Source organism: Hyperoodon ampullatus (genome assembly GCF_949752795.1).
Source record: "Hyperoodon ampullatus genome assembly, chromosome: 10".
Classification (NCBI taxonomy): domain Eukaryota; kingdom Metazoa; phylum Chordata; class Mammalia; order Artiodactyla; family Ziphiidae; genus Hyperoodon; species Hyperoodon ampullatus.
In genome coordinates, this window is record NC_136923.1 from 33,297,470 (window position 1) to 33,312,876 (window position 15,407).

General features: G+C 39.6%; 1 protein-coding gene across 10 annotated transcripts in view; it reads right to left on the reverse strand.

The window, feature by feature from the left end:
• Nucleotides 1-15,407, reverse strand: part of CCDC66 (coiled-coil domain containing 66) — a gene marked incomplete at its 5' end in the record, with an annotated part of 51,670 nt that overhangs the window by 30,010 nt on the left and 6,253 nt on the right. The window lies entirely within an intron of this gene.

Genomic DNA, 15,407 nt, shown 5'->3' on the forward strand with positions numbered 1-15,407 from the left:
TTTAAACAAAAAAATTCGAGGGACTTCCCTTGTGGCACAGTGGTTAAGAATCCGCCTGCCAATGCAGGGGACCCAAGTTCAAGCCCTGGTCCAGGAAGATCCCACATGCCATGGAGCAACTAAGCCCGTGTGCCACAACTACTGAGCCTGCACTCTACAGCTCGCGAGCCACAACTATTGAGCCCCCGCATGCCACAACTATTGAAGCCTGCATGCCTAGAGCCCATGCTCCGCAACAAAGACAAGCCACCACAATGAGAAGCCCACGCACTGCAACAAAGAGTAGCGCCCCACCCCCGCTCACCACAACTAGAGAAAGCCCGCATGCAACAAAGACCAAGTGCAGTCAAAAATAAGTAAATAAATAAATGTATAAATAAATAATAATACTTAAAAAAAAATTCGAGTATACAAGAATTAAGTAGATATATTCTAATTTTCAGAATCATATTTGTAACATATACTAGCAGAAGGATATAAGATAACTAAGTAAGTGTAAAGAAAGGAAATTTTCTAATGAAAAATAGAAAATTTTCTCCAAACCAATTATAAGACTTTCAAATTTCTATCCTAATATAGTCTCATTTACTTTGAAAGGAATCGCTGATAACCTGAAATAGATGAATACTGTTTAACACTTGGCTTCAGAATACAAAAACATTGCTTTTGGACCAAGAGCCAGGAGGATATAATAGAGCCAGAGGCTTTCTCTACTGAATCATAATGCCTCTTTTAGATACCTTTTTTTCCCATTTCTGCTGCTACAGCCCTAGCATGATCTATGACATTTCAATAAGAAAAATATATTGTGTCCAGATTAAGTCCTTGAATTCTAAGAAAAATAAAAACAGTAGCATAAAAATTTATTGTTCCTTTAACTTATGAGAGTTTAGTATGCTTTAACAAAAAGGAAAGCATATATTCTACTCAAACTGTCCTAAAATGCAAGAGCTAAGCAACAAAACATTGTTACATGATGTAACTACAGGACATAATTTTTTAAAAAGTTTGACAGAATAATATAATGGCAAAGCTCATTAGTTTTCAACCAATTACTTTGATCAAAGGAAATACTTACACAAAAAGGAAAAATCTTCTAATCTCAGGTGCTCCCACACATTTTTAAATAGATAAAAACCAACCCTATTTATTTAAGCCTAAAAGAACCACTTCAAAAGGAGCATTATCTTCAGGTAAGTGATTTAACAGTTCTTCTATTTTTAGAAATGTTATTTTAGAGGTCAAACTGGAAAGAAAAAAAAAAGGACCCTTTGAACTCCTTATAAGAAATTCACAGGGAATTCCCTGGCAGTCCAGTGGTTAGGACTCCGCGCTTTCACTGCCAATGGAGCAGGTTCAATCCCTGGTCGGGGAACTAAGATACCAGAAGCCACACGGCATGGCCAAAAAAAAAGAAAAAAGAAAAAACAAATTCACAATATGGCATTGAATCAACACAGAATTCTGTAATCTGTTTCTTAAGTCTGATGTAACCAGATCTGGTTTCAAATTTTGGTGGGGTTTCAAATTATTCAAGGATAAGACACAAGTCAAAATACCCTTGAAAATTCCTAAAATCCTCATCAAATGCTTTATATACGTCTTATATTTACAACCCTGTGGAAAATTTAATAACCAGTTCTTCCAATTCAGTCTTCAACTTTTTACTCAAGGATGTCTTACACCCTTGTCTTACTTGCTTGCCACCTGAATAAGTCATTTCACTTCTCCAACCGACTAGAAAACTCTTTAAATTATTACTTTCTTTTTTACAAGTCTTCCCCGATGTGCATTCAGTTAGAGGAATGAAAGTATAAGGATCTGGGGGGGTGGGAGAGGTGGTAGGTAAATGAAAACTCCCTTTTGATTACTGAGCTCATTTTAGTTGAAACCTGAGTAAGGCAAATGTGTGTAAAATGCAAGACTCACTGTGTTACAAATGTGTTCCGATGTTGATCTAGCACCTCCCTTCTGTTAATGCTTCAACATGGCTAAGGAAAGAACCCTCTTTCTCTAGGTTCACTCACTTTTTCACTTTCTCTCTTTCACATTATTGACCTCAGACGCCCCTTCCCCTACATAAAAGCTCCTTTTCTAAACACTATTTTGAGCCTATTCTCAAGTGACAGCCTTGAGTGAAAACTCATTTTCACAGGTACTCAATACACACTTCCCCACAAACAGTTCCTAATGTTACAGGTTCCTAATGTAAATTTTTAGCTACCTTCAAGTTCTTCTATGTTAGAAAATGCTAGTCTTACTCCTAATATAAATGCCGTATGAATGGCAGCTGCTATATCAGAACAGAAAGCAGAGGCTTTTCAAATGGTCACCTAGACATGCTTAGTTCTGTTTCATTTAATTCTCCCCTTAAAGCAGTCTAAAAATGCATGTCTGTGAAAGGAGAACACTCAGTGGTGACTTTGCCATGGTCCAGAATAGTCCTGCTTGCCAGTGCATGATTCCCAAGTCCAGACACCAAGAGCCTCCTCACTTTAGACAGTCTGTCCACCTACTCATCTTGTCAACTCAGTAGGCATAAAAGGCATTCTTCTGGGTGGTGGGTGGTTTCAGAAAACTGGGCTAGAAAAAACCAGATCTTCCAAGAGGAAGAGCAGCACAACCAATAGCTACAATCATTTTGGAGGGTGAGTTGGAGTACTGTGAACTTGAAAGTAACTAAAATCTCTGGAACCAGGACTACAGTTGTGCACGTGGCTAAAATCCTGGTTTTCATGTGCTTATTGGCCATATCTTTGGAGCCATATCTGTTCAGTCTTTTCCTTATTTTCCAATTTTACTAACACAATCGTCCCTTGGTATCTGTGGGGTACTGAGTTGCAGGACCTCCTGAAGATACCAAAACTGGCAGATACTCAAGTCCCTTATATAAAATGGTGTAGTATTTGCATGTAACCTATGCACATCCTTATGTGTATTTAAGATCAACTCTAGGTTACTTATAATACCTAACAGAATGTGTATGCTATGTAACTAGTTGCCAATGCGTAGCAAATTGAAGTTTGGCTTTTTGAAAATTTCTGGAATATTTTTTCCCTGATATTTTCTTCCTTTTTTTTTTAACTGACTAAATAATTACTTTATTATACATTTTTATATATAAAGAACTTTATGTATGTTATCTTTTTTAGCCCTCACAATAATAACAATAATAATACGAATTGGCTGACAACACTCTGTTACAAGCACTGCTGGGCATTTTATGTACATTAATTTCCACAATAAAATTATGGGGTAGGCATCATTTTTATAGAAATGAGAACTAAGGCACAGAGGTGTTAAGTATCTTATTAAGACTCATGGCATCTGGAAGTTTTTTCCAAACATTTTCAGTCCAAGATTGGTTGAATCCATGGATCTGGCACCCATGGATACAGAGTTGTATCTAACTATTCTGATCTTATTTCCTTCCTTCTACTTCCTTTGGGTTTAATTGCTGCAATTCTTTCTCTAACTTCTTGATATGAATACTTAGGTCATTTATGTTTTGCTTTCAGTCTTTCTCTTCCAAGAAATGCATTTAAGCCTATAAACTTCCAAGCACAGGAAGCTCATATGTTCTCATATATATTTCATCATCATTCGGTTCAAAACACTTTCTAATTCTGAGTTTTCTTTCACTTAGAAGACTATTGTTTAAATATCAAACATTTGGAAATTTTGTTGTTACTGATATCTAGCTTAATTCCACTGTGATCAGATAACATATCCTGTGTAATCTAAACCTATGAAATTTGTTGAGACTTTATGGCCTAGCAAATTATTCTTTTTTTTTTTTTTTGCGGTACGCGGGCCTCTCACTGTTGTGACCTCTCCCGTCGCGGAGCACAGGCTCCGGACGCGCAGGCTCAGCGGCCATGGCTCACGGGCCCAGCCGCTCCGCAGCACGTGGGATCTTCCCAGACCGGGGCACGAACCCGTGTCCCCTGCATTGGCAGGTGGACTCTCAACCACTGCGCCACCAGGGAAGCCCTTAATTCTCACTTTTAATTTCTAAAATATTTTGCCCATAGATTCTTTGGGTTTTCTATATAAATGACAAATTGCTACAATTTTATTTTTTTCTTTCCAGTTCTTAAGACTTTTAATTTGTCTTGCTATACTGGAGAGGACTACCAATAACAAATAGTAATAATAATATGGGCATTTTATTTAATTCTTAATTTTTAATTTTAGAGGGAATCCTACTAAAATTTCTCATTTAGTATGATGTTTGCTATAGGGTTGTTGTTGTTGTTGTTGTTTTTAAATACTCAATTGGAAATTCCTTCTAGACTAATTGCCTGAAATACTGTCCTTAACAAACTGGCTTTGGGTTTTATCAAATGCTTTTCCTGCATCTATTGAAATGTTTTGTTTTATTATGTTAAAATGGTACACTTGGGGCTTCCCTGGTGGTGCAGTGGTTGAGAGTCCGCCTGCCGATGCAGGGGACACGGGTTCGTGCCCCGGTCCGGGAAGATCCCACATGCCGTGGAGCGGCTGGGCCCGTGAGCCATGGCCGCTGAGCCTGCGCATCCGGAGCCTGTGCTCCGCAACGGGAGAGGCCGCAACAGTGAGAGGCCCGCGTACTGCCAAAAAAAAAAAAAAAAAAGGTACACTAGCGGCTTTTAAAAAATTCCCTTAACCCATTATGAACCTTAGTCATGATATATTACCTTTTTACACATTATCAAATTTTACTTGTTAATATATTTTTTAGAATTTTTGTGTGTATATTCATGAATGAAATAAACCTAATTTTCCTTTTTTGTTATGTTTCTGGCTTTAATACCAAGTTTATACTGGGCTTGCAGAATGAATTGGGGGCCATTTCATATTTCTACTGCCTGGAAATCTGAATAAATTTGGGATTTATTTCTTTAAAGTTTGGTAGAAATTGTCAGTAAAACCATGTGGGCATTTTATTTTCCTTGTGGGAAAGGTTTTTTTTTTACCCAGATCTACAATTACTTTAACAGTTACATAACTATTCAAGATTTTTACTTCTTTTTAAGTCAGTTCCTGTAAGTTATAACTTTTCCAGTAATTTACCCACTTCATCTAAGTTTTCATAATTATTGGCATAATATATTAACTTACTAATGATTCACACTCTACCTGCAATGCCATTTTCACTCATTATATATTTCACCGACTGGTGCCCTTATTTTCTTTCCTTTTTTTTTAATTTTTAAATTTAAGTAAAACTGACCTGCAACACTATGCTAGTTCCAGGTGCACAACATAGTGATTCAATATTTCTATACATTACAAAATGATCACAAGTCTAGTTACCATCTGTCACCATACAAAGTTATTACAGTATTATTGGCTATGTTCCCCATGCTGTACATTTATCTCCATGACTCATATATTTTTTAACTACAAGCTCATACCTCGTAATTTCTGTCGCCTATTTCACTTATCCCTCCACCCCCCTCCCCTCTAGTAAAACCACTTGTTTATTCTCTGTATCTATGAGTCTGTTTGCTTCATTATGTTCTGTTCATTTGTTTTGTTTCCTAGATTCTACATATAAGTGAAATCATATAGTATTCTTTGTCTTTCTTTGACTTACTTCACTTGGCATAAGTGAAGTAAGTGGATAGACTTCTAGGTCTGTCCATGTTTTTATAAACAGCAAGGTTTCATTTGTTTTTATGGCTGAGTAACATGCCATTATATGCATATACCACTTCTTTATCCATTCATTTATCAATAGACCTTAGGTTGCTTCTGTATCTCCCCTATTGTAAACTGCAATGAACATGGGATGCATATATCTTTTCAATTTAGTGGTTTTTTTCCTTTGGAAGAATACCCAGAAGTAGAACTCCTGGATTGTATGGTAGTTCTGTTTTTAATTTTTAGAGGAAACTCCATCCTGTTTTCCATAATGGCTATACTAATTTACATTCCCACCAACAGCTGGTAGGAAAATTCCTTATTTTCATGATCTATTTCTTCTAATTTAGGTTTATTTTGTTCTTTTCCTAACTTAAGAGAGATTTATCTAGGTTTAGTGTTATGGGTAATTGGCGTATACAACTCACTCTCAGTGTTCTCCTCCACCTGTTTAGTTGTTAGTAAGTTCTGCCTCTTATTCTAAAAGGCGATTCACAGGTATATGAAGTACTTAGTACACTTCGTGGATCCTAACAGGCCCTCAAACAAATCAATTTCCTTATTTTATTTAATTATTAAATCTTTCTGATAAGGCAAAGAGACCCACTCAGTTGTTTGCTTTTTTTTTTTTTCCTTGGCCCCGCCATGTGGCATGCGGGATCTTAGTTCCCTGACCAAGGATCAAACCTGTGCAGTGGAAGCACAGAGTCCTAACCACTGGACCACCAGGGAATTCCCCCCCACTCAGTTTTGAATAAGGAAGAGGATTTCCTTCCATAAAGTTTAATTTTGGAGGACTGAGATAGGGTTCCTCTGATTCCAAGACTGCCCAGTATAGAGAGGCAAAGGGAAGCTTTAGCTAGGACTGATTCATTTTGGTCAAGCTACTGTATTTCTTTCTTCTGAAATTAGGCCATCAGTGGACTGGTACTAGTTTATAACTTAGTCACAACCCATTTCTGTTGTGGAAAGGGCTTCATAATTCACAAACGCTCTTCTCAGAATTCTAAAGTAACCTGACAACAAATGGAATATAAAGGTTCTAGGCATTCCATTTTTATTCTACTGCGTTGTGACCGTCTATTTAAAAAAAAAAAATCCTGTCCTGTAAGTGCTATAAATCTAGAGAAATTCTTGCTGAACTCTGAACCATGCTATAATGAGCTCTTTTTGGTACATGACATGGATAGAAATGTTTTAAGGATTATCCTTTATACCTGTGAAAAAGAATAAAAGAAACCTCATTTAAAATGGAGTCAGGGGCTTCCCTGGTGGTGTAGTGGTTGAGAGTCTGCCTGCCGATGCAGGGGACACAGGTTCGTTCCCCGGTCCGGGAAGATCCCACATGTCGTGGAGCGGCTGGGCCCGTGAGCCATGGCTGCTGAGCCTGCGCGTCCGGAGCCTGTGCTCTGCAACGGGAGAGGCCACAGCAGTGAGAGGCCCGTGTACCGCAAAAAAAAAAAAAAAAAAAAAAATGGAGTCAGAAAGCCCTGAAGGGGGAGCTCTCACCCATATATGACTCACCACAGCTTACAGACCCCGCCAAGATTTCCTTCTGACCAGCAACAAGCTTCCCACCACCTGCAGCTACCGCAGCCCGCCCCAATTTCCTCCTTTCCTCTACAAAATCAAGTTCCTCTCCTCTGTTCTCCAAACTTGCCTAAGGTTTGTCACAGTTTGCTTGTCCTGAATTACAACTGTCGACTATTCCCAAATAAACTCATGTTGCTGGTAAAATAACTTGCTCTTTTGTTTTTTAAGGTCAACATATCCTTTTGTATGTCAGAAATAATACATAATATTTTTAAAAGTCAGAAAGTTGAAATACCAAAAAAAGGAAAAGATAAATATATGTAATTCAGTGATGATTATCATATATGAATATCTTGGGCATTAATGCAGACGGGTGTTTGTATATCTATCTACTCATTAAGAAAATATAATACCAAAAGGATCCACATCAAACTCATATGCTGCACAATAACCACCACCTTCAAGAGTCTATACACACACACACAACTGTTAGAATAAACCAAATTCAGCGAAGTTGCAGGATACAAAACCAGGAGAAAAAAATCAGCTGCATCTCTATACACTAACAATGAACAATCTGGGAAAAGAAAATTAAAAAAACTATTCCATGTACAATAGCACCAAATACTAAGAATAAAATACTTAGGAATAAGTAGGCCAAAGACATGTACACTGAAAACTACAAAACACTGTTGACAGAAATTAAAGACACAAATATCAATAAATGGAAAGATCCTACCTTCATGGATAGGAAGACTTCGTATTGTCAGGACTACCTAAAGCAAGCTACAGATTCAAAGCAACCCCTATGAAAATCTTCATGTTTTTTGCAGAAATGGAAAAATGCATCCTAAAATTCATATGGAATCTCAAGGAACCCTGAATAGGTAAAACAATGTTGAAAAAGAAAATTGGAGGACTTAACACTTTCTGATTTCAAACCTTACTACAGAGAGGAGGAAGATGGCGGAAGAGTAAGACGCGGAGATCACCTTCCTCCCCACAGATACATCAGAAATACATCTACACGTGGAAAAACTCCTACACACCACCCACTGAACGCTGGCAGAAGACCTCAGACCTCCCAAAAGGCAAGAAACTCCCCACATACCTGGGTGGGGCAAAAGAAAAACGAAAAAACAGAGACAAAAGAATAGGGACAGGACCTGCACCAGTGGGAGGGAGCTGTGAAGGAGGAAAGGTTTCCACACACTAGGAAGCCCCTTCGCGGGCGGAGACTGCGGGTGGCGGAAGGGGGAAGCTTCGGAGCCGCGGAGGAGAGCACAGCAACGGGGGTGCGTAGGGCAAAGCGGAGAGATACCCGCACAGAGGATCGGTGCCGACCGGCACTCACCAGCCCAAGAGGCTTGTCTGCTCACCCGCCGGGGCGGGCGGGGCTGGGAGCTGAGGCTCGGGCTTCGGTGGAGTGCAGGAAGAGGACTGGGGTGGGCGGCGTGAACACAGCCTGAAGGGGTTAGTGCACCACGGCTAGCCGGGAGGGAGTCCGGGAAAAGTCTAGACCTGCCGAAGAGGCAAGAGACTTTTTCTTCCCTCTTTGTTTCCTGGTGCGCAAGGAGAGGGGATTAAGAGCGCTGCTTAAAGGAGCTCCAGAGACGGGCATGAGACGCTAAGGCTGCTGCTGCCGCCACCAAGAAGCCTGTGTGCGAGCACAGGTCACTATCCACACCTCCCTTCCGGGGAGCCTGTGCAGCCCGCCACTACCAGGGTCCCGGGATCCAGGGACAACTTCCCTGGGAGAACGCACGGTGCGCCTCAGGCTGGTGCAACGTCCTGCCGACCTCTGCCGCCGCAGGCTCGCTCCGCATCGTGCCCCTCAAACCTTACTACAAAGGTATGGTAATCAAAACAGTGAAACAGTGGCATGTTTCAAGACAGACATACAGAAGAAATGAACTGAATGGAGTGCCTTTCAGAAGGCTGTGAAATAAACCCTTTCATATACAGTCAAATGATTTTTGACAAGAGTACCAAGATGATTTATTTGATGGGTAAAGAACAGTCTGGTGCTGGGAAAACCGGATATCCACATGCAAAAGAATGAAGCTGGACCGTTACCTTACACCATAAATAAAAATTAACTCAAAATGGATCAAAGACCTAAACTATAAAACTCCTTTAGAAGAAAACATAGGAGGAAGCTCCACAACGTTAGATTTGGCAATGATTTCTTAGATATGACACCAACAGCACAGGCAACAAAAACAAAAAATAGGTAAAATGCACTTCATCAAAATTAAAAACTTTTGTACAAGAAAGGACACTATGAAGTGAGTGAAAAGGCAACTCATGGAAGAAAATACCTGTAAATTATATATCTGATAAGGAGTTAATAACCAGAATAGGTAAAGAACTCCTACTACTCAACAAAAAAGAAAATCCAATTCAAAAATGGACAAAGGTGCTTGCTTCGGCAGCACATATACTAAAATTGGAATGATACAGAGAAGATTAGCTTGGCCCCTGCATAGGATGACACGCAAATTCATGAGGCATTCCATATTTTTATCCCAGGAATGCAAGGATTCTTCAATATATGTAAATCAGTCAATGTGATACACCATATTAACAAACTGAAGGAGAAAAACCGTATGGTCACCTCAATAGATGCAGAAAAAGCTTTTGACAAAATTCAACACCCATTTATGATAAAAACCCTTCAGAAAGTAGGCATACAGGGAACTTACCTTAACATAATAAAGGCCATATATGACAAACCCACAGCCAACATCACCCTCAATGGTGAAAAACTGAAAACACTTCCTTTAAGATCAGGAATAAGACAAGGTTGTCCACTCTCACTGCTATTATTCAAATAGTTTTGGAAGTTTTAGCCACAGCAATCAGAGAAGAAAAAGAAATTAAAGGAATCCAAATTGGAAAAGAAGAAGTAAAGCTGTCACTGTTTGCAGATGACATGATACTATACATAGAGAATCCTAAAGATGCTACCAGAAAACTACTAGAGCTAATCAATGAATTTGGTACAGTTTCATGATACAAAATTAATGCACAGAAATCTCCTGCATTCCTATACACTAATGATGAAAATCTGAAAGAGAAATTAAGGAAACACTCCCATTTACCATTGCAACAAAAAGAATAAAATACCTAGGAATAAACCTACCTAAGGAGACAAAAGATCTGTATGCAGAAAACTGTAAGACACTGATGAAAGAAATTAAAGATGATACAAACAGATGGAGAGAGATACCATGTTCTTGGATTGGAAGAATCAACATTGTGAAAATGACTCTACTACCCAAAGCAATCTACAGATTCAATGCAATCCCTCTCAAACTACCACTGGCATTTTTCACAGAACTAGAACAAAAAATTTCACAATTTGTATGGAAACACAAAAGACCCCAAATAGCCAAAGCAGTCTTGAGAAAGAAAAACGGAGCTGGAGGAATCAGGCTCCCTGACTTCACACTATACTACAAAGCTACAGTAATCAAGACAGTATTGTACTGGCACAAAAACAGAAATACAGATAAATGGAACAACAGGATAGAAAGCCCAGAGATAACCCCACGCACATATGGTCACCTTATTTTTGATAAAGGAAGCAAGAATATACAATGGAGAAAAGACAGTCTCCTTAATGAGTGGTGCTGGGAAAACTGGACAGGTACATGTACAAGTATGAAATTAGAACACTCCCTAAAACACCATACACAAAAATAAACTCCAAATGGATTAAAGACCTAAATGTAAGGCCAGACACTATAAAACTCTTAGAGGAAAACATAGGCACGGGCTTCCCTGGTGGCGCAGTGGTTGAGAGTCCGCCTGCCAATGCAGGGGACACGGGTTCATGCCCCGCTCCGGGAAGATCCCACATGCCGCGGAGTGGCTGGGCCCGTGAGCCATGGCCGCTGAGCCTGTGCATCCAGAGCCTGTGCTCCGCAACGGGAGAGGCCACAGCAATGAGAGGCCCGCGTACCACAAAAAAAAACAAAAACAAAAACAAAAAACAATTTTAGTATATGTGCTGCCGAACACAAAAACATAGGCAGAACACTTTATGACATAAATCACAGCAAGATCCTTTTTGACCCACCACCTAGAGAAATGGAAATAAAAAGAACAATAGACAAACGGGACCTAATGAAACTTAAAAAGCTTTTGCACAGCAAAGGAAACCATAAACAAGACGAAAAGACAACCCTCAGAATGAGAGAAAATATGTGCAAATGAAGCAACTGACAAAGGATTAATCCCCAAAATTTACAAGCAGCTCATGCAGCTCAATATCAAAAAAACAAACAACCCAATCCAAAAATGGACAGAAGACCTAAATAGGCATTTCTCCAAAGAAGATATACAGATTGCCAACAAACACATGAAAGGATGCTCAGCATCCCAAATCATCAGAGAAATGCAAATCAAAACTACAATGAGGTATCACCTCACACCAGTCAGAATGGCCATCATCAAAAAACCTACACAAAATAAATGTTGCACAGGGTGTGGAGAAAAGGGAACCCTCTTGCACTGTTGGTGGGAATGTAAATTGATACAGCCACTATGGAGAACAGTATGGAAGTTCCTTAAAAAACTAAAACTAGAACTACCATATGACCCAGCAATCCCACTATTGGGCATATACCCTGAGAAAACCATAATTCAAAAATAGTCATGTACCACAATGTTCACTGCAGCTCTACTTACAATAGTCAGGACATGGAAGCAACCTAAGTGTCCATCGACAGATGAATGGATAAAGAAGATGTGGCACATACATACAATGGAATATTACTCAGCCATAAAAAGAAATGAAATTGAGTTATTTGTAGTGAGGTGGATGGACCTAGAGTCTGTCATACAGAGTGAATAAGTCAGAAAGAGAAAAATTAATACCGTGTAACTAACATATATATGTGGAATCTTAAAAAAAAAACAAAAAAGGTTCTGAAGAGCCTAGCAGCAGAACAGGAATAAAGACGCAGATGTAGAGAATGGACTTCAGGACACAGGGAGGGGGATGGGTAAGCTGGGACGAAGTGAGATTGGCATGGACTTATATATACTACCAAATGTAAAATAGATAGCTAGTGGGAAGCAGTTGCATAGCACAGGGAGATCAGCTCAGTGTTTTGTGACCACCTAGAGGGGTGGAATAGGGAGGGTGGGAGGGAGACGCAAGAGGGAGGAGATATGAGGATGTATGTATATGTACAGTTGATTCACTTTGTTATAAAGCAGAAACTAACACACCATTGTAAAGCAATTATACTCCAATAAAGATGTTAAAAAAAAATGGCAAGGACTTATAGACATCTCTTCAAAGAAGATATACAGATGGCCAATAAGCACATGAAAAAATGCTCAACATCACGAATCATTAGGGAAATGTAAATCAGAACTACAATGAGACACCACTCCACATCCATTAGGATGGCTATCAACCAAAAAAAAAAGAAAAGAACAAGTGTTGGTGAAGATGTAGAGAAATCAGAACCCTTGTGCACTGCTGATGGGAATGCACAATGGTGCAGGAGCTGTGTAAACAGTATAACAATTAAAAATAAAATTATCAAAACTGGTAAAAATTTAACATAAGATAAAACATAAAACTACCATATGATCCAGCAATTTCACTTATAGGTATATATCCAGAAGACTTGCAAATACAGACTTGGGGAGATTATCTGTACATCAAGGTTCATAACAGCATTATTCCCAATAGCCAAAAGGTGGTAACAACTCAAATGTCCATCAACATTTGGATGAATGGATAAACAAAATGTAGTATCATACATAAAATGGAATATTTTCAGCCTTAAAAAGGAGTGTTATTCTGATACATGGTTACAACATGGATGAACCCTGAAAACATTAAGTGAAATCTGTCAGACACAAAAGGACAAATATTGTGTTAGTCCACTTAAACATACTGAGAATAATCAAATTCATAGAGACAGAAAGTAGAATGGTGGTTGCCAGGGGCTAAGGGGAGGGAGAAATGGGGAGTTACTATTTAATGGGTATAGTTTCAGTTTGGAATGATTAAAAAATTCTGGAGATGGATAGTGGTGATGGTTGCAAGACAGTGAGAATGCACTTAATGCCACTTAACTGTAGACTTAAAAATGATTAAAATGGTAAATTTTATGTTATGTATATTTTACCACCACAAAAGGGTAAATTCGATGTTACGTATATTTTACCACCAAATTTTTACCACCAAAAATTAAGAGGAAGTTTTTGTTTGCTAACTGCAGAACTATGGTCTGGTGGTAGCAATAAGAAGTTAGCAGAGGGCTTCCCTGGTGGTGCAGTGGTTGGGAGTCCGCCTGCCGATGCAGGGGACGCGGGTTTGTGCCCCGGTCCGGGAGGATCCCGCGTGCTACAGGGCGGCTGGGCCGGTGGGCCATGGCCCCGGAGCCTGCGCGTCCGGAGCCTGTGCTCCGCAGCGGGAGAGGCCACAGCAGTGAGAGGCCTGCGTACCGCTTAAAAAAAAAAAAAAAAAAAAGAAGCTAGCAGAATCATAACCTCACTTTCTATCCCATGTTAGACAGTATGCTAGAATATACTCCTTTCACTTAAGAGGCTTCCCAGGAAGGCCTAGTCATTAGGGAAAGCCAAGGTTTCATGGAGGTGAGGTATTCTCACAAAGGCTGAGGCTGTAAGTAAATTTCTTAGAAACACAAAAAGAAATTTTAAGCTGCACAGTGTAAAAAAATGTTTGGGCTGAACAATACAGGAAAGAGAATACAGGGCCATTCAACTGGGGGAGGGGGAGTAAGACTGAGAATCAAGAAGAGGAGAGAGGAAAGGAAGATGGTGAGAGGATTGACTCTTAGCGGCCTCAGGGTTCAGAATGGACCTATGCTTTATAAATTGTAACTAGAGCAAACTTTCATTAAACACTTGTTATATGTCAGCCACTGTCTTACGCACTTTATATGCATTACCTCATGTTTTGGTTTTTTTTTTTTGGTACGTGGGCCTCTCACTGTTGTGGCCTCTCCCGTTGCGGAGCACAGGCTCCAGATGCGCAGGCTCAGCGGCCATGGCTCACGGGCCTAGCTGCTCCGCGGCACGTGGGATCTTCCCGGACCGGGGCACGAACCCGTGTCCCCTGCATCGGCAGGCGGACTCTCAACCACTGCGCCACCAGGGAAGCCCCGCATTACCTCCTGTTTTAACAAAATTGGCCTTGATGATTCTGCTTGCAACTAAATTTCTCCTCCTCTCAATTACATGAAGAGGTTAACTTAATATTCAAGCAATATAAATGGTTGTGGCTATGGCTGGGATTTATGAAACCAACTGCTTTCAGGTATTTAAAGGGGGATTTTTTTGTTACAGCTCACGTCTCCCCAGTAGCACCTCTCCATTATCTTACAGCATTCACACATAAATACATAAAAACTACGTTTAAACAGTAAAAATATGCATAGATAATCATACTCTAATCCTTGGTTGCCCAGCTCTGGATTTAGTATATGATTTCCTTTCTAGTCTTTCTCCCATCCCCAACCCCTATCTCTGACTCCAAAATATAAATAACTTTACTGGTTTTCTAGACTATTAAAAAAAAAATGACACATGCTATCGTTAAAAAAAAAAAAAAAGGCTAAAAAACTAAAAGTCACCTTAAATGGTTAATTCTTTTTTTTTTTTTTGCGGTACGCGGGCCTCTCACTGTTGTGGCCTCTCCCCTTGCGGAGCACAGTCTCCAGACGCGCAGGCTCAGCGGCCATGGCTCACGGGCCCAGCCGCTCCGCGGCATGTGGGATCTTCCCAGACCGGGGCACGAACCCGTGTCCCCTGCATCGGCAGGCGGACTCTCAACCACTGCGCCACCAGGGAAGCCCTGGTTAATTCTTTATTTGCATTAACAATCATAGTATGGATTACTCCCAGATAATAAATGACCTAAAAAGCCATGCAAAATAAGCAATAATAAATGATATGCTAACACTTCAACTGACATTTCGGTAACAGAAATACCTAATATTTTTAGCATTAAAGTTTTTTTAATCCTAATATTGAAAAGTAAATAAGCTTACAACTGATTCTCAACAACATCATGAATAGTTTTATTTGCAGTTTTTAGTAGTATGTGCATGCATCAATTTCTAAACTTTAAAAACTTAGAATTATCATCCAGAACTATAGAGTTTTCCAAAATAACTTCTAGCAAGACTAATTTATTGCCTTTTAACATTTGGTCAAAGTGCTTTTGGGAACACAGAAAAACGTAATTCATATTT